We start from the raw sequence: 27190 nt of genomic DNA, 5'->3' as shown, positions 1-27190 counted from the left end.
AGATCTTTGCAGGGAAGCTTGTTCGTTGCCTACCCATACAACGATTGGTTCTAGCCGGATTATAGAGATGATGGGGAATATTTTCAGGAGATTTTTCAGGAATATTTTCCCTTTTGCATGCCACAAAACGTATGCATGCATCTTTGCTCCTGACGAGGAATTGTGCAGTGTGTCAGGGTGTACAGCCCCCAAACTGGAAAAGAAGCGGTTAAAGAGCAAATTTGGAGACAGGCAGCTCCACCCTATCAGACCAGCAAAGCATGTGTAGGCTGGAAAAGGAGCTTAAAAGGCAGCAGAACAGCTCACTAGGAGGTAGACAGATAGTGGAGAGGAAAGGACTTACTCGCTGAGCCTGAGGTCTGATTAGAGTGACTTGGTCAAGGCCACAAAGGAAGGACTTGTGACTCCTTGAAGAATTGAGACTTTATTTGAGTTCAGTTATTTAATGACCTGACTTTATCTGTTGGGAAGAGAGGGAGACTGGTGGAGGCAGCAGGATAGCACTTCAGGGTACAGGACTTAGCTGCCTACAAGTAGGGTGACCAGATAGCAAGTGTAAAAAATTGGGACGGGGGCAAGGGGTAATAGGTGCCTAAATAAGAAAAAGCCCCCATAATATAAAATCCCTATAAAATCAGGACATCTGGTCACCCTACCTACAATTGGGCCCTGGACTGGAACCTGGTGGAGAGGCTGGGTCCAGGTTCCCTTACTAACATCAAGGGAGTGTTGAAGACAGAAGTCTATTCTGGGTGTGAGGAATCTAGTTGAGGGAAGGCTCTGCAGATACAAGGGTCTGGACCACAAGATCCTGATCCAAGAGGAAGCCTGAAATCACTTGTGTAACCCAGAGGACTACCCCATTGCTGGACTCTTTATATACCAGATACAAATGAGCAACCTGGCAAGAGGGCTGAGTCAAAGAAGGGACAGACCACTACAGGGCTATAGGCCATCAACAGAGGGTGCCAAGAAAAAGAGTGCCTGCCATGCCCCTCGACAACTAGTCAGTGCCAGCAGTGAGTAAACTCCTTCACATGCAGACACATCCGAGTGGTTGCCTCTCTGAGTGTCTGATCCATACAAATAAAATAGTTAGTCTAAGCATCTACATTTGTGCCTGCAGTTCATTGTGGCAGATCTAAAGATGTTTCATTAAATTTTAGGGGTACAAATTATACCCACAAAAGGAGGTTAAGCCTCAGCCCCTTCCTCGTACCTATATACCTCTAACTGTCAATGTGCAGCCCATGAATTAACTTGATGAGCCATAAAAATTCCTTTTGGGGCTATTAAAATCGACCAGTTCAGTTAAAGATGTAAGTACCGTGCTGCCTTCATGCACATGGCTGTCTGCCTCATTTCTTTTATTGCACAGTGGCATAAGACAAGACTGAAAATGTCCATTCACATTAGCCTTAAATATGAAATATTCCTTCTGTGTAAATTGTCAGGCACCTAATGCTATTTTAACACATTTTTTCTTCTTGAATTCATATTACAACTATACCTGGCAAATACTTATTCTCTCAGTTATAAGAAACTTGAAATGATCAAACATTACTTATGAGAACACAAGTTATTCATTGGTCTTCCCCCTGTTTTCAAGTCTGAACTATACAAATGATTGATTTTTATCTATTTAGATTTAAATCTCTGGATACTTCCTGGAATTGCATCTGATTCCAGGCAGCAAAAGGTATAATCTACTGCCTTGCCTGATGGAACTGATAAGGCAATCTTTTCATGCTATATCTTGGTTAAATTAGGATGGCCTGAGATGGGGAATTCCAAATGTGTATAAACTCTGTGGGCCAGGCTGCCCTGTTACTTTAAGGGCCAGGAGGCCTGAGGCAAGTCAGCTCTGTTCAATTAGTCCCACCATCCTACACCTGTAGGAGGTGTTGGACTTAAGAGAAAGACAGCCCTGCAGTTGCGGGGGCTGACTAGGGAAGACAGCAGACAAGCTCTTCCTAGGTGGGGCAAAAAACCTGACTCAGGCTAAAAATTGTCTGAAGTTTACAGCCTGCCAGAGGCCCTTGGTAGGAGGACAGACCTGACCGGGATTGTCAGGTTGATTGGAGCTAGTTAGGCAATAAGACAAGCCATTGCTGCTAGGGCCTACCTGCAAGGAAGGGGACTGAAGGCAGAGCTGACGGGTTTTTTGGATGCTGTTTTTGGACTTGGATTAAGACTCTGTTATGCTAGAAGCGATGAGAATATAAATGAGACCTGGTCAGAGGGCCGAGTCACCACCCCAGGCCATGGGGGCCTGGAGAAAGAGAATGAGGTGGAGAGGCTGCAACACCAGGTTATACCATGAGGGGTGCTCTGGGATGGTGAGTTTTGTACACTCTGTAACATTGTTCCCTCTGGCTGTTATCTAGGTACCAGCTAATTCTTATGAAAACTATATCTCAATGAACACTTATGTCCCATCTATCTATTTCAGGTTTCTTTAAATTTATTTCAAAGGGTGATTACTAGCCTCGAACAGTAGTAACTCTTGAAATATAGCAAACTTTCCATTCGTAAATCTCAGATTTTGACATCGATCAGTAACTGCAAACATTTATTGCCACAATGTCATTCCAATCACACGGTTTAAAAAAAGTAACTAAGAAAGGCTTACCAGAAAAGGAATGGCTGACTCTCTAAAATGTGGAGCATTCCTTTGTTTTAAGGAATTCTTTAATTTAGTTTCCTTTATTGATACAAGCTATGCATTCCTAAGCAGTTCAGTTGCATAATTGTAGCTGGAGCTATTGGCAAGGTTAGAAACAACTTAAGTTCAAGGTTACCACAAAAGTGATCAGGCTATTGAAATCTGAAAGTACTGTGGGTAAGTAGGCCAAATAACATCTTATCTTAGGACTGTTAAATAAAAGTTTTTTTTTGCGGATACAGACTAACACGGCTGCTACTCTGAAACCTGTCATTATGCAAGGCACTGCATTTAGCCGTATGGAGTGGAAATCCATCAACTTCATGAAAAAACTCGTACAGATACAGACTGACATCATCTTCCTTTCCAAATGCAAACAGATGGACATCATACCAAAAGGACTAAAGGTAAAAAATCCATTACAATCTACATACCACACAGACTATGCTGACAGATTGTGCCACACACTCTCAAAGAAACTGCGAAACCACCTGATCAACATCCTATACAGCAAACAGGGGAAGATTAAGACTGAACTCTCTAAACTAGATATTCTGATGAAAAACCAACCTTCTACACAAACTTCCTCATGGACAAACTTTACAAAAACTAGACAAGCCATTTACAACAAAAACTTTGCTTCTCTACAAAAGAAAAAGGACACTAAACTGTCTAAACTGCTACATGGCACAAGGAGCCACAACAATAGCTCCCTTAACCCACCCAACAATATTGTTAATCTTTCCAGCTATTCTCTTAGCCCAGCAGAAGAATCTATCCTATCTCGGGGACTCTCCTTTTGTCCTTCCAGATCCACGAATATGATACAGTTTTGTGGTGACCTAGAATCCTACTTTCGCCGTCTCCGACTCAAAGAATACTTCCAACACACCTCTGAACTACATACTAACCCACAGAATCCTTCCTACCACCGCTATAATAAAAAGGATTCTGCATGGACTCCTCCAGAGGGTCGGAACAACAGACTAGACTTCTACATAGATTGCTTCCGTCACCGTGCACGGGCTGAAATTGTGGAAAAGCAACATCACTTGCCCCATAACCTAAGCCGTGCTGAACACAATGCCATCAACAACCTCAAGAACAACTCTGACATCATAATCAAACAGGCTGACAAAGGAGGTGCTGTCGTCATCATGAATAGGTCGGAATATGAACAAGAGGCTGCCAGACAACTCTCTAACTCCACATTCTACAAGCCATTACCCTCTGATCCCACTGATGATTACCAAAAGAAACTACACCATCTGCTCAAAAAACTCCCTGAGAAAGCACAGGAACAGATCTATACAGACACATGCCTGGAACCCCGACCAGGTGTATTCTATTTGCTACCCAAGATCCATAAACCTGGAAATCCTGGACGCCCCATCATCTCAAGCATTGGTACTTTAACAGCAGGATTGTCTGGCTATGTGGACTCTCTCCTCAGGCCCTATGCTACCAGCACTCCCAGCTATCTTCGAGACACCACTGACTTCCTGAGGAAACTACAATCCATCAATGATCTTCCAGAAAACACCATTCTGGCCACTATGGATGTGGAAGCCCTCTACACTAACATTCCACACGAAGATGGACTACAAGCCATCAGGAACAGTATCCCCGATAATATCACGGCTAACCTGGTGGCTGAACTTTGTGACTTTGTCCTCACCCACAACTATTTCACATTTGGGGACAATATATATCTTCAAGTCAGTGGCACTGCTATGGGTACCCGCATGGCCCCTCAGTATGCCAACATCTTTATGGCTGACTTAGAACAACGCTTCCTTAACTCTCGTTCCCTAACACCCCTACTCTACTTGCGCTACATTGATGACATCTTCATCATCTGGACTCATGGAAAAGAAGCCCTCGAGGAATTCCACCGAGATTTTAACAATTTCCATCCCACCATCAACCTCAGCCTAGACCAATCCACACAAGCGGTCCATTTCCTAGACACTACTGTGCTAATAAACGATGGTCACATAAATACCACCCTATACCGGAAACCTACTGACCGCTATACTTACTTACATGCCTCCAGCTTCCATCCCGGACACACCACACGATCCATTGTCTACAGCCAAGCTCTAAGATACAACCGTATTTGCTCCAATCCCTCGGACAGAGATAAACACCTACAAGATCTCTATCAAGCATTCTTAAACCTACAATACCCACCTGCTGAAGTGAAAAAACAGATTGACAGAGCCAGAAGAGTACCCAGAAGCCACCTACTACAGGACAGGCCTAAAAAAGAAAATAACAGAACACCACTAGCCATCACCTACAGCCCCCAACTAAAACCTCTCCAGCGCATCATCAAAGATTTACAACCTATCCTTAAAGATGATCCCTCACTCTCACAGATCTTGGGAGACAGGCCAGTCCTTGCTTATAGACAGCCTCCCAACCTGAAGCAAATACTCACCAGCAACCGCACACCATACAACATAAACACTAACCCAGGAATCTATCCTTGCAATAAAGCCCGATGCCAGCTCTGTCCACATATCCATTCAAGTGACACCATCACAGGACCTAATCACATCAGACACGCCATCAGGGGCTCGTACACCTGCACATCTACCAACGTGATATATGCCATCATGTGCCAGCAATGCCCCTCTGCCATGTACATTGGCCAAACCGGACAGTCTCTACGCAAAAGAATAAATGGACACAAATCTGACATCAGGAATCATAACATTCAAAAACCAGTGGGAGAACACTTCAACCTTCCTAACCACTCAGTGACAGACTTGAAGGTGGCAATTTTGCAACAAAAAAACTTCAAAAACAGACTCCAAAGAGGGACTGCTGAACTTGAATTAATATGCAAACTAGATACCATTAACTGTGGTCTAAATAAAGACTGGGAATGGTTGGGTCATTACACCAATTGAATCTATTTCCCTATGTTAAGTTCTCCTCACACCTTCTATGGGCCATCTTAATTATCACTTCAAAAAGTTTTTTTTCCTCCTGCTAACGATAGCTCATCTCAATTGATTAGACTCTGCCTGTTGGTATGCATACTTCCACCTTTTCATGTTCTCTGTATGTATAAATATCTCCTGTCTGTGTGTTCCATTCTATGCATCCGAAGAAGTGAGCTTTAGCTCATGAAAGCTCATGCTACAATAAATTTGTTAGTCTTTAAGGTGCCACAAGTACTCCTGTTTTTTTTGCGGATACAGACTAACACGGCTGCTACTCTGAAACCTTAAATAAAAGTGTATTAAGTAAAGCAATTAGCATGAGGTTCAAGCCACTGTGCAATTTCACCCTGTGCAGTAAATAGATTGAGTACTCTAAGTGTGTTATCTTATATAAATCTGTTATGCTAAAGGTCTGAAGAGTTGGCTTTCAATTCCTATCGGACAATTACCTTGTCTCTCTGCTGACTCTCCATCACAAACAGGGATAAATCTCAGGGACTCTGTACTGATGTGCAAAGCCCTCCAGGGGACTGCCCTGTGTTAACACTCAAACGATACAACTGCTGACCAATATGGGAGACCTGTGAGTGTGAGAGACAAAACTTTCACAGAAGGCCGGCTCAGGCCTGGTCTACACTAGGAAATTAGGTTGGTGTAACTACGTCACTCAGGGGTGTGAAAAATCCACGCCCCTGTGCGACACAGATAAACTGACCTAACCCCCAGCATAGACAGCAGTAGGTCGACGGGAGAATTCTCCCATCGACCTAGCTACTGCCTCTCGGGGAGGTGGAGTATCCACGCCGGTGGGAGAATCCCTCCCATTGGCATAGGTCAGTGTTTCTCAAACTGTCATCGCCGCTTGTGTAGGGAAAGCCGCACAGCCCGGCAGAAGCTCGCAGCCCCACTGCCCAGAGTGCTGGCAGCATGGCAAGCTGAGGCTGTGGGGGTTGGGGGACAGCAGGGGAGAGGCTGGGGGCTAGTCTGCCTGACTGGGAGCTCCAGGGCCGGGCAGGACGATCCCACGGGCCGGGTGTGGCCCGTGGGCTGTAGTTTGCCCTCTTCTGACCTAAGGTCTTGTACTAGCTTTCAAATGCTAGTTAATTCTGGGGAAGTTTTTCAAAGGCCCAAATGGCAGTTGGGCACTTAACTGCCATTGACAGTGAACTGGAAGCTGGATGTCTAATGCCCATTTGTGGCACTTGCCCATGCATAAAGTCAAACAGACATTTTGGAGGGTTGTACTTTCTAGATTTTTCTACAATGTTCTTAGTATATTAAGGTTACAATCAATGTAGGAATAGAGTTGCTTTGAAAACAGGGAAAATGTCTTAAAAAAAAATCCTGCATTTTTAAATTAAAAATTGACCAACTCCTTAACTGATTTTTAAGGGAGGAAATCATGAAAAATTATTGTAATTTCTCTGGATTCCCACCCCCATTTCAACTTTTTGCCAAAATTTGATGTATATGTGTTTGCAGGAGTGGGGCCTTAGATTGCAAGATCTTTGGGGCAAGGATTGTTTCTTTAATATATTGAGAGACTTTTAGGGCCAGAAGAGGGACCATTAGATCATCAACTCCAGAGGTCTCAAAGTCCCGGCCCGCGGGCCATCTGCGGCCCAAGAACCACCCCAATTCGGCCTGCAGAAACTTTTTTAAAAGTTCTTTCATCTAGCCCTCATGGCTGCTGGCCGAGGGTCGGGGGAAGGAGGGGAGCAGGCAGGAGAGACCCATGCAGCCAGGATGCCAGCTTTGTCTGCTGCAGGCGCCGCCCCCCACAGCTCCCAGTGGCTGGGGAGAGGGACAGAGATAGCATCACTAGTTGCTGGGCAGAGTCAGCCATGGAGGCAATATCATTAGTTGCCTGACAGAGTCAGCCATGGATGCAGTGTCACTAGTCGCCGGGCAGAGTCAGCCAGGGTGGCATGAGTGACATTATTGGCCTGCTAGGAGGATTTGAGGACTTGCATTGGCCCTAAGGTAAATTGAGTTTGAGACCCCTGATCTACTCTAACCTCCTGTATAACAGAGGCCGGAGAATTTCACCTAATTACCCTTGCACAGAGCCCAGTTATTAAGTGTTTTTACCTCACCTAGCGTATTGGAGCTCCAGTTTTGGTTGGGACCTCTAGACATTCCCATAATACCTCATTATTATTATTTCACCTCTACCCCGATATAACGCTGCCCTTGGGAGCCAAAAAATCTAACCACGTTATAGGTGAAACCGCGTTATATCGAACTTGCTTTGATCCGCCGGAGTGCACAGCCCGGCCCCCCACGGAGCACTGCTTTACTGCATTATATCCGAATCCGTGTTATATCGGGTCGTGTTATACTGGGGTAGAGGTGTGATAGTTATTTGTATCTACACATGCAAAAGTGTAGTAAATGTGTAAATTTTGCTAACTTTTTAAAGCGTTGTCAGTGTAAAGGCTCATAATATTTTCCAGTTCCCTCAATGAGATTTGCTTTGCTTTTTCCCATTGACTATATTAAGCAACATATGAGCTACTAGATTTTTTTCCCCAAAGAGTTACTAGCCGAACAAACATTGCTGTGTCATAAAATGAACGATTAGACAGCTAGAGTAGTGGTGCACTCACGATTAATCTTCCCTAAATATTTCATTTCTTCTCTTTGAATTATGAACCTCTTTTTATACAAATAGCATCAGAGTTTATAAATCATTCCTGTATGGCATAATTTTGATAAGAAAATGAAAAACACTGGGGAAAACTTAGGCCTTAACTAATGAACAACTTTGTCATCTACAGAAGAATCTATGCAATGTCAGATGAGTCATTTAAATAAGTTTGATAGTACATTTATTTTGACTAAGAGTGTTATCATATGAGTCCTGTGCTACTTTTGCAGTTGTTGGCTTAATGTAATAAAACATTTGCTTGGGATAGAACTGTTAGTCACAGTCAGTGACTATGTGCGAGATTAGCTGTTCTGCAGAATTTTAGTGCTACACGTACAGTGTGTATTTTGTAATTCATTGAGATAGTTGTCAATAAATATTTGCTTCAGAAGACTTGGGGGTCTGAGAAATCCTTAGGCGGACAAGATGCATGACTGCTGGGCTGCAATCAATATAAATTACAGTGTTAGTAAAGGATAAAACCACCTCTGTCCTTGTGCACTGGAATCTATTATGACCATCTACAAACCCAGATGCAAAACTATCTTGTGGAAATCAGAGTCTTTTATTTACAGTTCATTTGGGGGAAGTCTCAGTGAGACCTGTTTGTGCAATAACAGTAGAAAGATTTACAGAAAAGACCTTCTTGATAGGAACACAGATGTCTGGCAGTGGTGCTGGAACTAGAGGTGCTGTCGCACCCCCTGGCTTGAAGTAGTAATAACACCAAATACATGGTTCCATCATCAGCACCCCCACTCTAAAATTGTTCCAGCACACCAGATGTCTGGTTGCCATTTCTATAACATGTAATGTAATAAAAATGTGGATACAGCACTGTCGCTAAAGGTACTCTCATTTACTAAATATCCAGTGGAAAAGATGACTTCAGTCTGCACTTGGAGTAAAATTCCTGATCTCCAATACAAGCAAGTTTCACAGTACAATGCATCGTGTATATTTTTTCCTGATATCAGTGCCCGGCTGCAATAAGTCGATTGGCTTGAAAATGGAGTGCGTTAGGGCAATATTTTCGTACAGGTGCTTACAGAAAATTAGCATTATTTTTCTTCTTCCCCAGAGGTACTGAATACCTGCAACTCCCCTTTACAATGTTTTGTGCTGTGCATGAATGTTCAAAGTAAGGCAAAAAGGATGCACTCCTCAAATGTGCATGCACTCATGGAACATGTATAGACTTCCGTATGCAGGTGAGGAGGACTTAGGTGACTTTTAAGTGACGTGCAAGGCAAATCCATACTCTCCAACCCTAAGGCCAGAGGTGCAGCCTGGCAGTTGCCGCTAGTACTCCTGCCCATGTAATGACTCTGCACGAGGAGTTAGGGCCACTCAGTGGCCAGTCCTGTGATCCAGATCCAGCCCTTCCTTCAACTCTGCCCACCCCAACCTATGCAGGGCTGCTACAGACTAGAGCAGTGGTTCTCAGCCAGTGGACCTCAACCGTGTACCCCTGAGGGTACTCAGAGGTCTTCCAGGGGGTACATCAACTCACCTTGATATTGTGTATTTATATTCCAATTGATTTATTTTATAATTCATATGGCAAAAATGAAAACGTAAGCAATTTTTCAGTAATAGTGTGCTGAGACACTTTTGTATTTTTATGTCTGATTTTGGAAATTTTTAAGTGAGGAGAAAGTTGGGCGTACACAAGACAAATCAAACTCTTGAAAGGGGCGCAGTAGTCTGGAAAGGTTGAGAGCCACTGGACTAGAGACTCCCTGTCCTGTGAAAAAAGAGCCCAAAGCTGCATGATTACTTCTGTGGTGCCATCTTGCCCATCTGCTTCAGCATAGTCATGAGGTACCTGCCAGGGGCCCCAAGCACAAGGGTGAATTTCAGCCTTGTTTCCACAGAATCGATACGTGCATGCGCAGACTGTTTTGTGTGCCGTGACCTTTTTTGAACATGTAAGCGGGGGGCTATGGATGTTTTGAGAAACAGCAGGTGGTTTTGCCTGTTTTCTAACAGCATGAGCTCTGCCTTGCTGTAAAACGAAGCCCTTAAAGAGCCCCTTGCCCTTGTGTGATGTAAGAAGGAGAAAATTCTGTTCTGTGGTCACTGCTTCCCTTATCCAGGTGACAGTATAAGGGGAATCCATACCCATCCTCTTCCATTGGTTTCCCAGCCCTGGAAACCCTACCACTGAGTGTCTGCATCCAGTAGCCTCAGCCACGCTGTCTCTCCTTCTTAGGACCTCTTCCTAGACTCCCAGCGTTCCTGGTCTTTTAGAGATCACTGATTCCCAAAGCTGCTCTCTCTGGAGTTAGGCTCCACACAAGCTACTCCTGTTTCCCCAGCAAGCATCATTTAGTCCCACGGTTCTCAAACTGTGGGTCAGGACCCCAAAGTGGGTCACGACCCTGTTTTAATGGGGTCACCAGGGCTGGCATTAGACTTGTTGAGGCCTGGGGCTAAAGACAGAGCCTTGGACAGCAGGGCTTGGGCTTCAGCTTCAGCCGTGGGTGGCAGGGCTCAGGTTACAGGTCCCCCCGACTAGGGACTGAAACCCATAGGCTTCAGCTTTGCTCCCCCTCCCCTCCAGGGTAGCTGGGCTCGGGCTTCAGCTCCCCCTCCTGGGGTCATGTAGTAATTTTTGTTGTCAGAAGGGTGTCGAGGTGCAATGAAGATGAGAACCCTTGGCTTTAGTCACATGATCTGCGAGTCACATGACTCCACTCATTTCCTTCATCTGGGGAGACTAGCTATGCCTATCAGGTGCAGCTGAGTCTCAGCCTTGCCCTATGGCAGGGCCCAATCCTACAAGCATTAAATCAACCTAAATAGCAGCAAGAGTTTGAAACTGGGTATTTAGGTTGATTTAAAACCTTTTCTCAACAACAAACTCAGAAAAATTCACTCTGATTTCCAGCAAGTTACACTTTTCTTTTATTAGTCCAAAACAGGCGGTTTTCCTGCCAAGGCTGAATTCTACCCCCTGATTTAAACACACCCTCACACACCTACTAACTTCAATAGGACCCACAAATGGGAAAGGTCAGAGGAATCTCTTATCTGGTGTAACTCCACAAATTCTAATAGAGCTAGTCTAGGACTCTAGGGATGAACGGGGCCCAGAATTACTATACATCTCAAGAGATAGCATAAACCAATATAATAGGATGCTAAATTATGGATTTTGTTTAAAGTTCCATGTGTTTACTACATCTGGACAATCTGGGTAGCAAATCTCATCTGACAGCTTCCTTCAACAGCAGATAATAAGTACCATTAATTGCCAACAGACCTGAAGATATCCCTTCTTTCTCCACTACACTAATTGCGTTTACACTGTTTGATATGCTGTTTCTGATCTTGCAGGGGGGAAGGGTTTGTATCTGCAACATGTTAAATGATCTAAAACTGCTTTCAAAATAGCATTTGTAGGCTGATAACATGTAGAAGATGCTTGCTAAATTTGATGCACTGTGTCTTAAAAAAAACCTGCTTTGTACCTTATTTTTCCTGCACAGTTTATCAAAATTTATATCGCATTTTTGTGCTTCTATATTCCATCTTGAACTGACCGATTTTTCAGTATTCTATAATCAACTCCCCAGAGCACAATGATTTCTTCTGTGCAGTACCTCTGCTGCTCTGAAGCTGCTGAAATAAAACAGCAACTGTGTCACACCAGTAGAGGAAAGAAAATCATATGGACTCCAAAATAAATTGCTTTAATTCTTATGCATAGGCTTTTGTTATCAGGAGAATGTTGTGACATTGTAGTTGCTCTGTAATCTTTTAATCCATTGATTTATTGTGACACTTAGCACAGTTTGGTATGGCACCCTTATATCCGTTTTCTTTCCTGAAGTGGGGCGGGCTTACCAATGGATTGTCACCATTTAGTAATTACAAATATAAATGTCACTGCTGTCAAATGATATAATATACCTCATGCGTCAGGACACAAGCTGTTTAAAATCAAACTTAGGGTAAAGCTGCTGCTGTGTGAATATGTGTTGATTAAATTCGTAGACATTAATCATTTTAATAAAAAACTGAATTTTGTCAAGGCAGATAAGAGAATTAAATGCACTCTCTACAAAGCACTATGCAAACCTATGCTCACATATACAGTAACTTAACTAAGTATTTCCATTGTAAAGACGAGAGAGAGAACCTAAAGCTGCAACCCTTTTGAATGTAAGAATTGCTTGCATGAATAAGAGTAGGCCCATTAAAATCAATGGGATTGCTTGCATGAATAAGGACTGCTTGTGTGAGTAAAGGTTGCAAGACCAGTCCCGGGGTCTGTAATGATTAGTTTTCACCGGGCTGTCAGTTCCACCCCTGGGGAGAGATTTCATTGCTAGCCTGTTCAACAATGCGGAGACATTTTCCACAGTAAGTCTTAAATCCTATCAGATTCCAGGCTGCGGAAGGCAGACCTATCCAGGCAGCCTGTGATGGATACACTGTGGAGGATTGGCTGGGTTCTGGAATAGGAAATGCTACACTTGTTTCCCTTAGGCTCTTTCAGAGCTATCGGATCCATCCATGGTCAGCCTGCTGCTTTCATTTTTCTAATACTCTGTAACTGTGACCCCAAAATAAAAGTCTGTTAGACAAAATATTAACCAGGAGCATTGCTACACATTGCACGACTCTGATTCTTTTTCTTCGCAAAGGGGGAAGATCCTGGGCAAACAATATTAGAGAAGTTATTTTACATCAGGATCAAATTATAGTCACTGTGTGGAACAGCTGTTTGGCATCATGATAGATTGATATATCAATCAGACCTGTGAAATGTATTTACAGAAGCATCATAAAATATTTGAGTGGGCAGCCATCCCATTTTGACAGCAAACAGAGCTAAACAATTTTGGTTTTGTCCAGTAGAATTTACAACTTTTAAAATTAACTGTGGTGTGCATTTCCCCCCACATTTCATCAGCTCCTGCCTGGACTGTTTTAAAGCCGTTTCTTTCCCTTATTAGTCACAAAAATCTAAAGTTTTTGTCAAAACAGAAAATAATGGCTTGATGCTGCACAGTCCATCCATGGGAATCCAACTCTCCAAGACCAAGAGCATATGAAAACAGGAGGGAAACGTATCAGTAATTTATGTATGTATGTATGTATGTACGTATTTAGTTAGATTCTCCTCTCAGCTAGCTGGTAGTTCAATGGTGTTGCTCTGGATTTACACCTGTTTAACTGAGATGGAATCTGATTCCAGGGATCTTAATCAATTTTAACTATTGGTATTTTAAATGATAGCTTCCAGCATGGGACTTGCACAGGACTGAACTCTGTCTGGCTTAGCATCGGGAGTGGGGAGGTCATGCTGGAATGCTGTTGTCAATCAGAATTACATTTGCCCTCTCTGGGGCAGATTCTTCCCTGTAATAGCACTTATTATGGAGAGAGGAGGCAGCTTGTACTCCCCCTTATTCAGAGACTGCTGGTGGCCAAAGTGGTCCCTAGTGCAGCCCTTAGAGCTGCCCTAACTTGCCCTCCTGCTTCAAGGCCATAATGGAGCTCAGAATTGGCAGGGGGAAGGTCCATCTTGGCCACATCCCTCCTGTGCCCTCCCTCCTCCATCCTGCCCAAGTGTGCCACCTGTGCGTGGAGCTCCTGGAGAGGCAGTTCAAAGATGGTAGAACTGGGTGTTGGGGCTCCCAGTACCTGGGGTATCACCTAAAGAGGCCTTATACCTGCCTTTTAGCCCCTTTGTGCCACTTTAGCCTGGTAAAGTGGCCACAGGACAGAAGTGAATAGGGTGCCCAGAGTATAGTTGAGGGTGGTGATAGAGGATTATCTTGGGCAGTGCCACTGTCCATATCTCAGAAGGCATGTTTGGATGGGCTGGAGATGTAGCTAGGGTCATGCCTGCCTACCCTTGGCTCCTGAGCAAAGGCTGATGATACCTGCCCTTCTAAGGCCTGATTCTACTTTGACTTTGTGACTGGGTGTAGCAGGCCTGAATGTCACCTGCTGGAGGCCTTGTGAGCCTACCAAACCCTGCCCTAGGAAAAGAGCAGAAGAGGTGAGTCCTCCAAGCTGCTTAGAGAGGCTGTGTGGGAAGCAGCCAGTTAGAGCCAGTAGGCTCATATAAAAGGAGCTGCTGGGCCTGAGTAGATTCAGTTACTGGCTGGAGTCAGAGGAGCAAGAAAAGTGCTCCTAGGTGGCTGCTGCTGCTCCAGCATCTGGACAGAGCCATCACTAGCAGGGACTAGGGGAGCAAGGAAGGTGTCCCTGGCTGGCTATTGGGACTCAAGCAAGGCTTCAACTTGAGGTAAGGGTGAAGGCCCCATCACAGCTTGGGGCTGTGGGTAAGTGGTCCAGGGAAAAGTAGCAGCAATGAGTTAGTTAAAGGGATGCAGTGGGTGGCTGTTATTTGTAGGGTCCCTGGGTTGGGACTCGGTACAGTGGGTGGGCCTGGGTTTCCAGCTGTGGCTGGTGGGAAGTGGCCAAGTGCCCTGTGAAGGGAGTTTACATAGGCTCAGGAAATAGACTGAAGACCCAAAAGGGGTTAGTATGTATTGAACTTTATACTCCAAAAAGGGGATGTATTGAACTGAAACAGACACTCAGCTGGGGTTGATTGAGACTCACTATAGAGCGAAGAGTCTCCAGGAAGGAAGCCCTAGGGGAACTGCTCCCTTCCAGCACAAGGACAATTTGAGAACTAGCCCTGGATGGGCAGCAGAAGACCAAACACGGTACTGGGATAGGCCCTGTCAGGGCCGGCACCAGCTCAGCAAGCAGGTGCCTGGGGCAGCCAAGGGGAAGGGGCGGCACGTTGGCTTCTTTGGCGGCAATTCAGCAGCAGGTCCCTCGGCCTCTCTCGGAGGGAAGGACCTGCCACCAAATTGCAGCCAAGAAGAAAGCAGCGTGGTGGAGCTGCCGCCGATCACGATTGTGGCTGTTTTTTGGTTTTTTGTTTTTGCTTTTTTTTCCCAGCGCTTGGGGCGGCAAAAACCCTGGAGCTGGCCCTGGGCCCTGTTAGACTGTTTACCCTGGAAGGGGTCTATTTTGTTTTGTCTATGAACTGTATGTGACTCAATGGAGGGCTGAGTCACTGAAAACGCACCTGAAAAAGAGAAACTCCCAGTAGAGAGCACCGCAAAAGCTGAGAGCACCCACACCCAATAGGAGGCGCTCACGTGACATAAGTGGACCCCCTCACAGACTTACACTGGTGTCAATTGAGCATAACCCCACTGCAGTCAGGAGAGTAAAACTAGATCCAAAACTGCTCAGCACCCCTAAGTAGGGAGACGGAAAGGTGGCACCAAGACACCTTTCTGGTTCTCAACCCTGCGGTGAGGGGAGAGGAATGCAGGCTCACAGCTGCTGTGACTTAAACTGCCTGGGGGCCATTCCCACATCACAGCAGTGCTTCCTTCTGTCCCCAACAAGTTTCCCTCCCATCCTTTATGCCTCAAGGGGGAGTAGGTGGCATAAAGCCAGGGGAATCCTCAGATGCTGGTTACATTCCTTGGTGCCACTTCAGTGGGTGGCTGAGGACCTTGCCCCAAGCCTTTTAAAAGGAGGTGTGAGACATTCTAGGGCCTTGTCTATGTCGGTGGCAGCACGTAGGGTATGTGTAGCTACATGCTGCAGTGAAAGTCTCTGGCAGTGGGAAGGCAGCAGGAAAAGGCTCCTCAGCCAGAGCCTTTCCCTGCTGCAGGGAGATGCCAGAGCTGCCGGACCCTGTCCCTGCAGCAGGATGCTACACTGCTAAAAATAGCCATGGGGGAGGCACTGCTTGGGTGCATAGGAAGCTGTGTAGCGTATGTGCCCTAATGTTCAGGTGTGTCTTTACTCACCTAAGCAGTGCCTCACCATCCACATGGCTATTTATACCCATGCTAGGGGGGCATGCAGTGCGTTCTCTGTAAGGAGTGTGCAGTGTAGATACACCCTAAATGTGTGTAACCCATGCTTACAGAGTGGTTCTCTGTCCCCCTTAGTGCCTGGACCACATCGCTGTCTGAATGGGCTACCTGCTTTACATTAACAGAGATGGGTAGCTCAGGTAGCGGGGGTTATGCTTTTTGACCCAGAAGGCCATGTATTCCGTCCCCCCTGCTGACAACCCACACAGAGATACGGCATGTGCACCCCTGGAGACATTGGATTTGATTTTCTCTGTTACATTGGTGTCAATCTAGAGTAACTTCTCGGAACTGCATTTATCCCATTGTGACATTGCTCCATTCTGTCCTTCCACTGGTAGAAAGCCTCCATCCACTTTGCCAGTGCAGTACAGCTCAGCATCTGCGTCGAACACAGGTCCTGTGTTAAAGCTGCAGTAGAAACTATAGGCCTGGATTCTTGTTTGCTCTGCACTGCACCACCGCTATATAGCAGCCATAAACCAGCCAGATTCAACCTGTGTAGGTCCCACTATTTAGGAGCTGCTCTTGTTGCCCTATACCATTCTGTGTCCTAGCACTACGGTATGGTCAAGGAAAGGGAGCACAACTAGAACCTCCCTGCATCCAAGTAGTCCCTGGCTAATTCAGGGGTAGGCACCTATGGCACGTGTGCCGAAGGTGGCACGCAAGCTGATTTTCGGTGGCACTCACACTGCCTGGGTCCTGGCCACCGGTCCAGGGGGCTCTGCATTTTAATTTAATTTTAAATGAAGCTTCTTAAACATTTTTAAAACCTTATTTACTTTACATAAAACAATAGTTTAGTTCTATATTATAGACTTATAGAAAGAGCCCTTCTAAAAACATTAAAATGTATTACTGGCACGCGAAACCTTAAATTAGAGTGAATAAATGAAGACTCGGCACACCACTTCTGAAAGGTTGCCCACCCCTGATTTAATTGATGCCAGCACCAGCCTTGTGTCCAGCTGGTTCCAGGACTGGGGGGCCATAAAGATGGCACCTTTTCCACCACCCTAGCTTGCTCCAAATGCACACAGTTCAGGATTTGGCCAATAGCATGCAAACTGGAGCATGCATTGTTTTTTAAAAAATTCTCATTTGGGAAAATGAATGCAACTGGAAACCTTCCCAAATATTTGCTCTGGTAAGTCATGTGAGTGCTGGGGATGTATTGTACTGCATCTCCAGAAAAGGGGAATTTGTTTTGCCTGTATGTAAACTTTGCCACCTCATTGCTGTTATAAATGCCACTAGAAAATGAAAAGTGCTGGTCAGCAGGGAGAGATTCATACTAGCAAAAAGAATAAGCCATTCAGGTGGGAAAGCATTCTAGAATTATAGAAACCCACACACAAAACACATTACCTATTGTATTTTGTTTGGATCTGCTTTAGTTTAAAGGTCTAGGTGGACAATTGCCATGAATTGGAAGGGTGCTTTCTTTGGTGTGTAAATTTTAAAGAGCTTTAAAATATTTTATAGAGCCCCGAAGAAGAATCATTTTATGACATAATAGGAGCTCTTAAGAAAAAGGATTTGCCTGGGTAAATTGTGAAGTTTGTAAGTGCCTAATGAACCCTGAATTAATATTAATGCGTAGGCCCAATGTGGCTTGGGCACTATACTTGATGTGTGGGCTTGGTTTTCTTTAGTGTTTTCGGTTTTGTTAGTTCCTCCAACATTTTCTATGTATTACGAGGGCAAAGCTATAACTAAAATTTAGCCTTGGTGTGAGCAGATGGGCAGCACACAGACCTGAGAGAGCTTCCCCCTCTTGGCTGGTACACATGGGGCCTGGTATTATCTCACTAGATTGAAATTTCCCATGAATGCCTTGGGGGACACAGAACACCTTTTAAGATTGGTTTGAACATCTTGTAGGAGTCTATGCTCTACAGCATGAGCAGTTCAAACATTCTCAAATGTGTTGCCCAGAGCTGGTCAAAGCTGAAATTTTTTAATGGGGGGGGAGGGGTAGATCTTCTTTTTCAACTATCTTTGGCAGGAAAAATATCAAGTTTCCCACAGGAAACTTCTAACCAATTCAGAACTAAAGCCTTTTGTTTGCGATTGACATCTTGAAAGGAAAATGTTCGCTTAGCTTCAACTTCAAATGTTTCAAAATGAAAATTTCCATTTGGAACCTGTTCAAAACTCTTCTGTGGGGAAAACCAAAAACTTTTTCATCAAAATTGATACTTTCTTGTGGAAAAATTTCAGTTAGGGTGAAACTGAATTTTTCGGATGGAAAACTATTGGAGTAAAAATTTCACCCAGCTCTATTATTGTTCAAAGACCAACCAACCCCATGCATATATTATGTCCCTATATCTGCATGGAAACCCCATATTTGCTCCTGTATTCCAGGGAATGTCACTGCTGCAGATTGTTCATCCACAGAGCTAAATCCCTTGTACCCTTTGCATAAAATAAAGCTGTAAAGGGGGTGGGGGAAAGACACCTGGGCAGTGGTAAGGCAGCCAATTAGTAACTCCCCGATCTCTTCACAAACATTAAGCACCGCCTGCAGCCAGTTATACTCAAGAGTTCACAGATGTTGAAAGAAAGGACTTTTATTAAGGGGCATTTCATTGTTTTTAAAGCTCTTTGCATTTGGCACATTAGCGGCACACAGTTAAACTAGGAAACAGTAGTACATGAGTGTAGACAATGGAAAGAGTCAGTCCAGGCTGTGACCCTGTTAATCAACCCTTCACTGCGGGCCAAAGGAGACGTGCAGGCCACCAAGCAAATCTCCTTTCTTTGGCTCCGGATTCTGATCTGAATAGCCCCTGGTTCCATAAATAATTCCACTGAGGTGAGCAGGATTACTGGTGGAGTAAGGTGCTCCCTAACATGAGTAGTGGGTATCGCCATCTGGCCCTTGGTCTTCTTAAACTTTAAAGAAAAAATTGCACCTTTCTAATGTTCCCAATGCTGCCATCTATAGGCTAGGTAGCATCTGACTCACATTCAGAGGAGTGCAGGGAATGTGCTGCAGATCCTTCCCTGGGGAGCATGTGAGTGTGGAGGGGTCGGGAGTAGACAGATCTGGGGCTGTGCCCCTCTAGGCTCTGGTGAGCAGAGCTGGTGGGATGCCTGGGGTGGAGAAAAGTGGTAGGGTACACACCATAAAAGGGTGTAGGAAACTACTGCTCATCCCAATGCAAGAGAAGAGCTCTGGGAGCCATTGTGTCTTGAAGCACAATGTTCCCCTCCCCGTCAGCATAACGTGCCTACTTGCTACCCCTTACTTCAGACTCTGCCTAAAAGCACATCTATCTTATAAGGGGTATAGTGCAGATTATCTGTCTTACCTCTGCTCCAACCCTTTACACCATAAGAAACCAGTCCCCCCCCCCCCCACTCCCCAATGCATTTAGTGCTATAATCCTCAAAAGTCATTCTTGGGTTAGTATTTTCAGTATCCTCTGTCATTCGAAATATCAGATACCCACACTGCTGCTTAGGCATCGTAGTAGTATTGTCTTACTGTAGCCCCAGTTGTGGCCCAGGACCCCATTGTGCTAGGTGCTGTACAAATACAGAACAGTCTGTCCCTGCCCCAAGTTACTTGCAATCAAATATAAGATGAGGCAACAGGAAGATACAGGCAGACAGGGGAGTACAAGCATGCAATAAGAGACTGATCAGCATGATAGGCAGCAGCCTCTGCAAACCCACCTCTTAATCTTCAAACCTGGCCTTTCTAACTGGCTGACTAGGCTGGGCTTTTGCTGCCATTCTTTGTCTGCGGCACTGGAGAAGAAATAATTTGCAGAAACGCCCACTTTGTATTGGAGTCAGCAATGTCGGTTTGACTCCTTCGGATTGTTTTCAGCATTCCTATACTTCCATGTTATCCTGCACCAGCTGGCAGCAGAAGTTTCAAGGTATCACAAGATGCTGTCCTTGTGGCCTTTCCATCCTGGTTAATACCAGGGAGTATTAGAAATTGCCCAAGAAAGTAGCTTCTCCTTATGAGAGATGCAGCCCAGTGTGTAGAACAAAGTTCATAAAAACGTCTCCATATTGAAGGATATAGACTGTTTTTCACAACAACCTCTAAGCTTCTCAGGTCCACTCATTATTAAATGAAATGCCCACACAGCTCTAAACGCCATTCCTTTCCACTTCCTCTACCAATGATGGGAATTAAGTACAATAAGTATTTAAGTTGCAGTGCCTTTTTAACCAAGATTGCAGTGTTTTAAACTTTCTGATAATGGTAATAAAAAGCTCTTAATTAATCGAGGGTGTAATAGCTATGCTAGCTTATGGAGCCAAATTCGACAGGAGAAATTACTTCTGCAGAAACATAGCAATGAACTTGTGTGCAAATCACAATCCTGATAGGAATTATGTACTGCATCTGGTTTCAATCTGTAGGTCTGACCTTTAACTGAAAATGAATTTTAATAGGCAATTGACTTAAATAATTGGTATGCTTCCAAATCAATATTGGAACACAATGGATAAGTGGTTAAAATAATTGAGGTGGGTTTTTTGTTAGACTTTAAAATTCTGGTCATAGCTATAGTGCATGTGTGTATATATAGAGACCTGAGTTCCAAATCTGTACTGTCACTAAAGCACCATATTTGTATACATAGCTTTGGCAAAACTTTCTTTTTATCCACTGGAGCACTCTTAGCAGAGCATTATAGAGTGAATGATGACTTTGACTTAATTTTTAAGTGTCCCAATTCGCAGTTCCTCTGTTCATGTGCTTGGATAGAGAAGATGGTGGCTTTAAGCCCCTTCTGCACTCCCCGTGATCTGAGGCATCCAGGTGCCCACCTGGCTACCATTTTTGAAAGTTAGAGCAGCCTAAAGGCTGCTCCAACTTCCATTCTGCCTCTCTGCCACATATGGGTTATGGGAAGCAGAGAAGAATTGTAGCAGAGTGCACTCTGGCCACATCTGCAGCCTGCCCTGGGGGTCATTTAGGGCACTAATCCTACAAACACTTAAGCCATGTCTACACTGCAAAATGATATCGACCTAACTTGTCAGCATACAACCACCACAGTTATTAAATTGCTTGTGTGTGTGTGCACCGTGGGCGCCTTGTGTCAGTGGTGTGCAGCCTCACCAGCAGTGCTTGTTTCAATTGTGTTATCAGGGTGGGGCATTTAGGGATGGCTCCTGAAAGCCGGAAACAGTCTATGTAAACAATGCAGTGTTTTCACTGACACTGCATTGACCTAATTAAGTCGGCCGTGGCTCCACGCTGCTTATGGAGGGGGTGTTACTAAATCAGCACAGAGAGGCACTTATGTTGGTGGGAGCCAAATTCCACAGCTAGATTTACACAAGGCAGCTTATGTCAACCTTATTCTGTAGTGTAGGCAAGGCCTTAAACGTGTGTGTGTGTAACTTTGCTACCATGAATGGTTGGTGCCCCATTGATTTCAGTAGGACTGCTGACAGTAGTAAGTTAAGCAGGTGCAGAAATGTTTGCAAAATGGCACCTACAAGAGGGGATTGGGTCTCTTTTTAAAAGGAGTTTGGGGGCAGCATAAATGGAGGTGCAGAGGCCCCAAGGTGGAAAGTGTGCCAGGGAGGGAGCTTGAGGTGGCAGAGAGCAGCCATACCTGCTCCTGTACCAGGGACTTATGGGTAATTCAAAGCCTAGTGGGTAGTGCTCACTAGGGAGGGGACATTACCAGATTTGATGGACAAATTTTCCCTAAAACCCTCCTATGTCAGGGCATAAGCCATCCCCAGTTCCTCCATCTGTTAAATGAGGATAATGAGAGAGGCTTCCTTTTGTAAAGTGCTTTGAGATCTACTGATGAAAAGTACTGCATAAGAGCTAGTTGTGTTTGTTCCCATCTCTCAGGGGTTAAGGAGAACTTCCTATAAGGACATTAGCCTCTGCAAGAATTTAGTCCCTTCATTTATAACCACTGTGGAAGAAAGGATTCTGGATTAGCTATATCCTCATGTGAGATGGCAAACCCTGTGTTTCTAAGACAGTGGTCTCTGCAATGTGATGTCTGAGATTGCCTTAGTTTTCTTGTATATGGGGCTTTGAAATGGAAGGGTTGTGTGTTCGTGGCACCTACGGCTGTGATCCTGCCAGGTGTTGACTAATTTTGTGAGGTGCGGTCAAACAACCTCAATGCCTTTGACTTCGAGGGACTGGGGCACCTTACAGAATCAAGCCTTATGAGGACAGTTTGATAAAAGCGTTGGGGTTTGTTTTAATCTATTCTTATATCTGCCCCCGCTCAAACTTCTTCCCAAATGTCCATTTTTCTTCTCTGCCAAGTGCCCGTCTGTGGCAGGGTTTAGCCCTTGCATGGAGAAACAGGACTATTCTGTGGACTCGGACTGGAGTCCAGAGCTGGTGAGGCTCATTAGCTGTAATCCAGGTTAGGAAAGGGCTTGTGCCTCACCTGATGGGAGCCCATCAGGGGCAGAGCCTTCCAGGGAGGAACATGGACCTGAGACATTAGCTCCTGATCCCCACAGGATTCAGGGCTCCCCTATGGAGGGTGACAAGGACAGCTGAATTTCTGGCTCCAATCAGAGGCTTCTGTTTTCAGTGGCTGCAAGAAGAACAGCTGTTTGAGGTGCTTAGATGTAGGTCACTAGGGTAACCACTCTTGCCTTGTTTGTGTTCAGAACAGCTGCCGCACATTGAGGCTGAATCTCTAATTGTAGGAAAAGCCACTGAAGGGGGGGAGACAGACATGCACTTAGAAATAGCAAGCAAGAAAGCTGTATGTAAGTAGTGTAGCTAACTGCTGTGATCCTTCTAGGGTGCATCTGCATTAGGGAATGGATTGCTAGTGGATGGAAATCAGTGTAGCTCCAGTGCTTCCATTAGAGCTGTCATAAACGTAGAGCTAAGGGTAGCATAAAATCCTTCCTTACCTGTAAAGGGTTAAGAAGCTCAGATAACCTGGTTGGCACCTGACCAAAAGGACCAATAAGGGGAGAAGATACTTTCAAATCTGTGGGGGAAGGTTTTTGTTCTTTGTTTGAGAGACCAAGCAAGTAATCCAGCTTCTACTGAAATGATACATCTAACATTGCAGAAATAGTAAGTAATAGTAAGGAAAGGCATTAGATCATCTTTTGTTTTAGCTTGTGAATTTTCCCTGTGCCAAGAGGGAGGTTTATCCCTGTTTTTATAACTTTAAAGTTTTGCCTAGAGGGGAAATCCTCTGTGTTTGGAATCTTTTTGTTACCCTGTAACGTTATCGTCCATCCTGATTTTACAGAGGTGATTCTTTTTTTTATTTTTTAAATAAACTTCTTTTAAGAACCCGATTGTTTTTCAGTGTCCTAAAGACCCAAGGGGTTTGATCTGTGCTCACTTTGTAACCAATTGGTTAGAATATTATTCTCAAGCCTCCCCAAGAAAGGGGGTGTAGAGGCTTGGGGGGAGATATTTTGGGGGAGTTAGGGCTCCAAGTGGCCCTCACTGAATGTTTGTTTAAATCACTTGGTGGTGGCAGCATACTGTTCAAGGCAAGGTGAAATTTGTGCCTTGGGAAAGTTTTTAACCTAAGCTGGTAAAAATAAGCTTAGGGGGTCTTTCAGGTGGGTCCCCACATCTGTACCCCAGAGTTCAGCGTGGGGAAGGAACCCTGACGAGCTATGCCAGTTTACACCAGATCTGGCCTGCATGTGTCAGACCTCTTTTCCTGAGGGAGAAGAGGTAGATGCCTGAGGTGCAGAATTGTCCATACATACCTTAGAGCCTTGTATCCAGAGAGTACGTTATTCTATAGCTTTCTTTTCAGTGGCTTCTTAACTTGGGGGAGAGGAATACAAGCTGCTAGTAGTTAAATGGTTCATGCTGTGGTGGAACTGTGGCTCCAGAAGGAGAAGGAGCACATTAAAGGGAAGCTGGCCTTCCTGGGGAAGCTGATAGAAACCACACTGCTTGAATGCGGTGCTTTCCGCCATTAGGCTCTGTGTAAAAGGAAGTTGAGCAGCTAACTTATAACAAGTCAGTCTACAAACTTCACCCATTTGCACAGAGAACAAACATGATTGTCTCAGTTCTGGTATAACTGCTTCTCTGACCCCTTCATGGCATCGCCTCTCAGGCCTCCAGCCTTCGCTCCTCTTGAGGCGGGAACTCTTGTGCCTCTCCCTCCAGACCAGGGGTTTAGGCTGCAATTTCCTTCTGTGACTCACTGTGATCCCCTTAGCAAGTCAGGGGGGCGAAGTTTCCCAGTGACCAAGTTATGCTTGTTCTAATTCTGCCTTGCCATATATCAACCTCTAGCCCTTAGGGCAATTCCACTGTCTCTTGTGGGTCTGAATTTAATAAGTGAACCTGTTCCAAGAGTTGCACTTCCACTGTTGGGAGTGGCCCTGACAAGATGGGGTCTAATCATGCCTAGTCACCTTCACCCTTTCTATTTAATCTCCTTCTGTGACTCATCAGTAACCGCTGAGCTCTCCCCAACCCATGAGGGGAGCGGGAGAGAAGATACCACAGTAAAGGACCCTGGTTCTTAGGAGTGTCGTTTCCCTGCAGAGAGGAGATCATGGCCTGTTATGCTGGAATAGTTTCTGTCTAAAAATATGCCTGATTTTAAACTATCTGGGTGGATTATTATGGGAAGGGTTGATGGAAGGAGTGTGGTTTAAGGAGGATTTAGAATGAAGTCCAGCTTTTGTGCCCATTCAGATTTAGGTCTCTCAGCTGTCGAAGGTGCTAGTTAATGGCAGCTGTTAGTGGCTTTTGTAATGTAGGTGCCTCCCTAGTGGGAACAGACACGAGTGCTCCCCTTGCTTTAGCTAGGCCAGCGCATGGTAATAGCAGGGCCGGCTCCAGGCACCGGCATTCCAAGCTGGGGCTTGGGGTGGCAATCTGCAAGGGGCGGCAGTCCCTGTTGTTTTCCCCCCAAGCAGTGTGCCGAATTGCCGCTGTGGATGGCGGGGGCAGTCCCTGTGCCCTTAGGGCGGCAGGCGTGTTTCTGCGGCGGCAGCAATTCAGCAGCAGCTTCTATGTTTAGCTGTCCGCAGCAGCAATTCAGCGCGCTGCTTGGGGCGGCGAAAACTGTAGAGCTGGTCCTGGGTAATAGCCATCCATCATGGCCCAGGTTAGTCAAATATCCAAGTAGGAGGTTGGGCTGTAGCACCTGCTTCGAAGCTAAGCTAGTGCCATGTGAATGAATAGTAATTGGGAGCCATGTTCCCTAGGGGTTAGGGCAGGGGACTGGGAGTTGTGTAACCTGGGAGGACTCTGACACTGCTTTGCTGTGTGACATTTGTGTAAGTTGCTTCACTTCTCTCCTCTGAAGAAGAAGAATACATCCATACTTCCAGGGATGTTGCTGAGGATTAATTCCTCTGCACCACTTTGAGATCCATGGCCAGAAAGTGCTAAGCCTTTTGATGTAATAGTAACTTGCAAAAGGGAGGCCATTCAAAGCAATTTATAAACTACTAGGATCTAGTAGTTAGAGAAAGAAAAGAAGCTCAGCTGAGATCACCCAATATCAGGGTCCGTGACAATCCCAGACAGAGCATGGTGGTACTCTTGATCTTGGCAAAAGAGTGGCTGAAAGCAATTTATGGGGTTATCAAATGATGTATTACATGCACCATGGGTCCAGGTTTGCAGTCATTTAGCGTAGTATTGATTGAGGAGAGACTGGAGCATATTCCACCACCTTTTTAAAATTTCAATCTGCGCTGGCTGTGACTTTGGGTTGGGGGGAGCAGGGGCGTTAATGAATCGAACAACACAAATCAACCAGTGGAGCCTCCCAACAGGAGTCAAAATCACCTGCTTTTGAAATAGCTTGTAAATGATTTTTAAGGGGGAAAACAGAGAACAAAATGGGTCGGCAATCAAAATCCAGGATAAAGTTTTGCAGTGCGTATAAATGGGTTCTGTGACAGCTGTAAATGGGCATCACTCAAATACTTTCGGGGGCAGTAGCAAACAATACATGCTGTCTGTTTCCTTCTATTATTGTGCTGACTTGGAAACATAGGGCTGGAAAGGACCTCAGGAGGTCATCTACTCCATCCCCCTGCGCTGAGGCAGGATTAACTTCTATCCAGTCAAAATTGTTGTAGATGGCACAATAAAGCCAAAGTACACATGGGCATTTACAAAGGCTTGTAATCGCATCATTGCAGCAATGGAGTGAGTTGGTAGAGTTCCAGATCATTAAAACCATACGTTCCTCTCCTGAATTCTGTGCACCCGCCCCAATGAAAGAGATCACTTCTAAGCTCTGCTCAAATGCGCATTGATTGTTCCGTTCAGAGACCGTAATGGTCAGAGCATTAATCAGGTAGCAGGAGATTTAGGTTAGATATTAGAAAGTTTTTCCTAACTATAAAGATAGTCCAGAGCTTAACTAAACTTCCAGTGGATCCCTGTCATTGGAGGGCTGGTTTTTTTTTTTTTGTCTGTTTTGTTTTTTTTAAGAACATGTTAGACAAATACGTGGTCCTGCCTCAGCCTGGGGGTGCTGGATTAGATGGTCTCTCGAAGTCTCTTCCATTCCCATGCTTCTGTGATTCTATGTAGGTGTGTGTGGTGGGGGGGGGATATCATTTTATATCGATTATCTCTAGGAAGCAGGGATTCTGTCCTCCCGTTGATCCCTCCTGAGTGCAGGGGAGGCAGGAATAGCACTGCAGATCATCTGATGGTCTAAAATCCTTACATGTGAGTGGCACTGTGTAATGTGGCTCCAGGAGGGGAGTGCACATAGGGTCAGGGGCAAAAGTGACTTTACTCCACCTTTACCGCCTCCCTTTCTGGGCTGGTGAATGGCCAGAATGATTCCTGTGCGTAACTTGGGCACTGCTTTAAGTTACAGCAGCTTCCAGGTGGCTGCCCAAGCCAGAGGTTCCCCAGAATCTCTCTAGCACTCTGCGCTACGGCCCGGTCCCAGTGCACCCCCTACAATGGGGCTTGTAAGCGGCCTGCCCAAGGCAGCCTATGTCTGTCCTATGCCATGCATCTCCAGGGGAGATTCCCCAGCTAACTAAAAAGCTTTTATAGCCCCTCTATACCTTAGGAGGAGGGCGAGTCCTTCCCAGTGCA

The 27190-nt window shown here is 45.2% G+C and overlaps 1 long non-coding RNA gene across 2 annotated transcripts in view; it reads left to right on the top strand.

Annotated features, from left to right (window-relative positions):
- LOC123343594 overlaps positions 1-27190 on the top strand; it is a 96541-nt gene that overhangs the window by 50923 nt on the left and 18428 nt on the right. Inside the window, exon 1 of one of the 2 annotated variants that reach the window (XR_006572288.1) lies at positions 23148-23203. The exons of the other annotated variant lie outside the window; for it this stretch is intronic. This is a non-coding gene — a long non-coding RNA (uncharacterized LOC123343594). Of the gene's footprint in view, positions 1-23147; positions 23204-27190 lie in introns of those variants that run through there. 2 annotated transcript variants of the gene reach the window in all.

This window comes from Mauremys mutica, chromosome 11 (assembly GCF_020497125.1).
Source record: "Mauremys mutica isolate MM-2020 ecotype Southern chromosome 11, ASM2049712v1, whole genome shotgun sequence".
NCBI lineage: Eukaryota > Metazoa > Chordata > Testudines > Geoemydidae > Mauremys > Mauremys mutica.
Note: the sequence above shows the minus strand (reverse complement) of the source record. Positions and strands in the feature narration are given on the sequence as shown.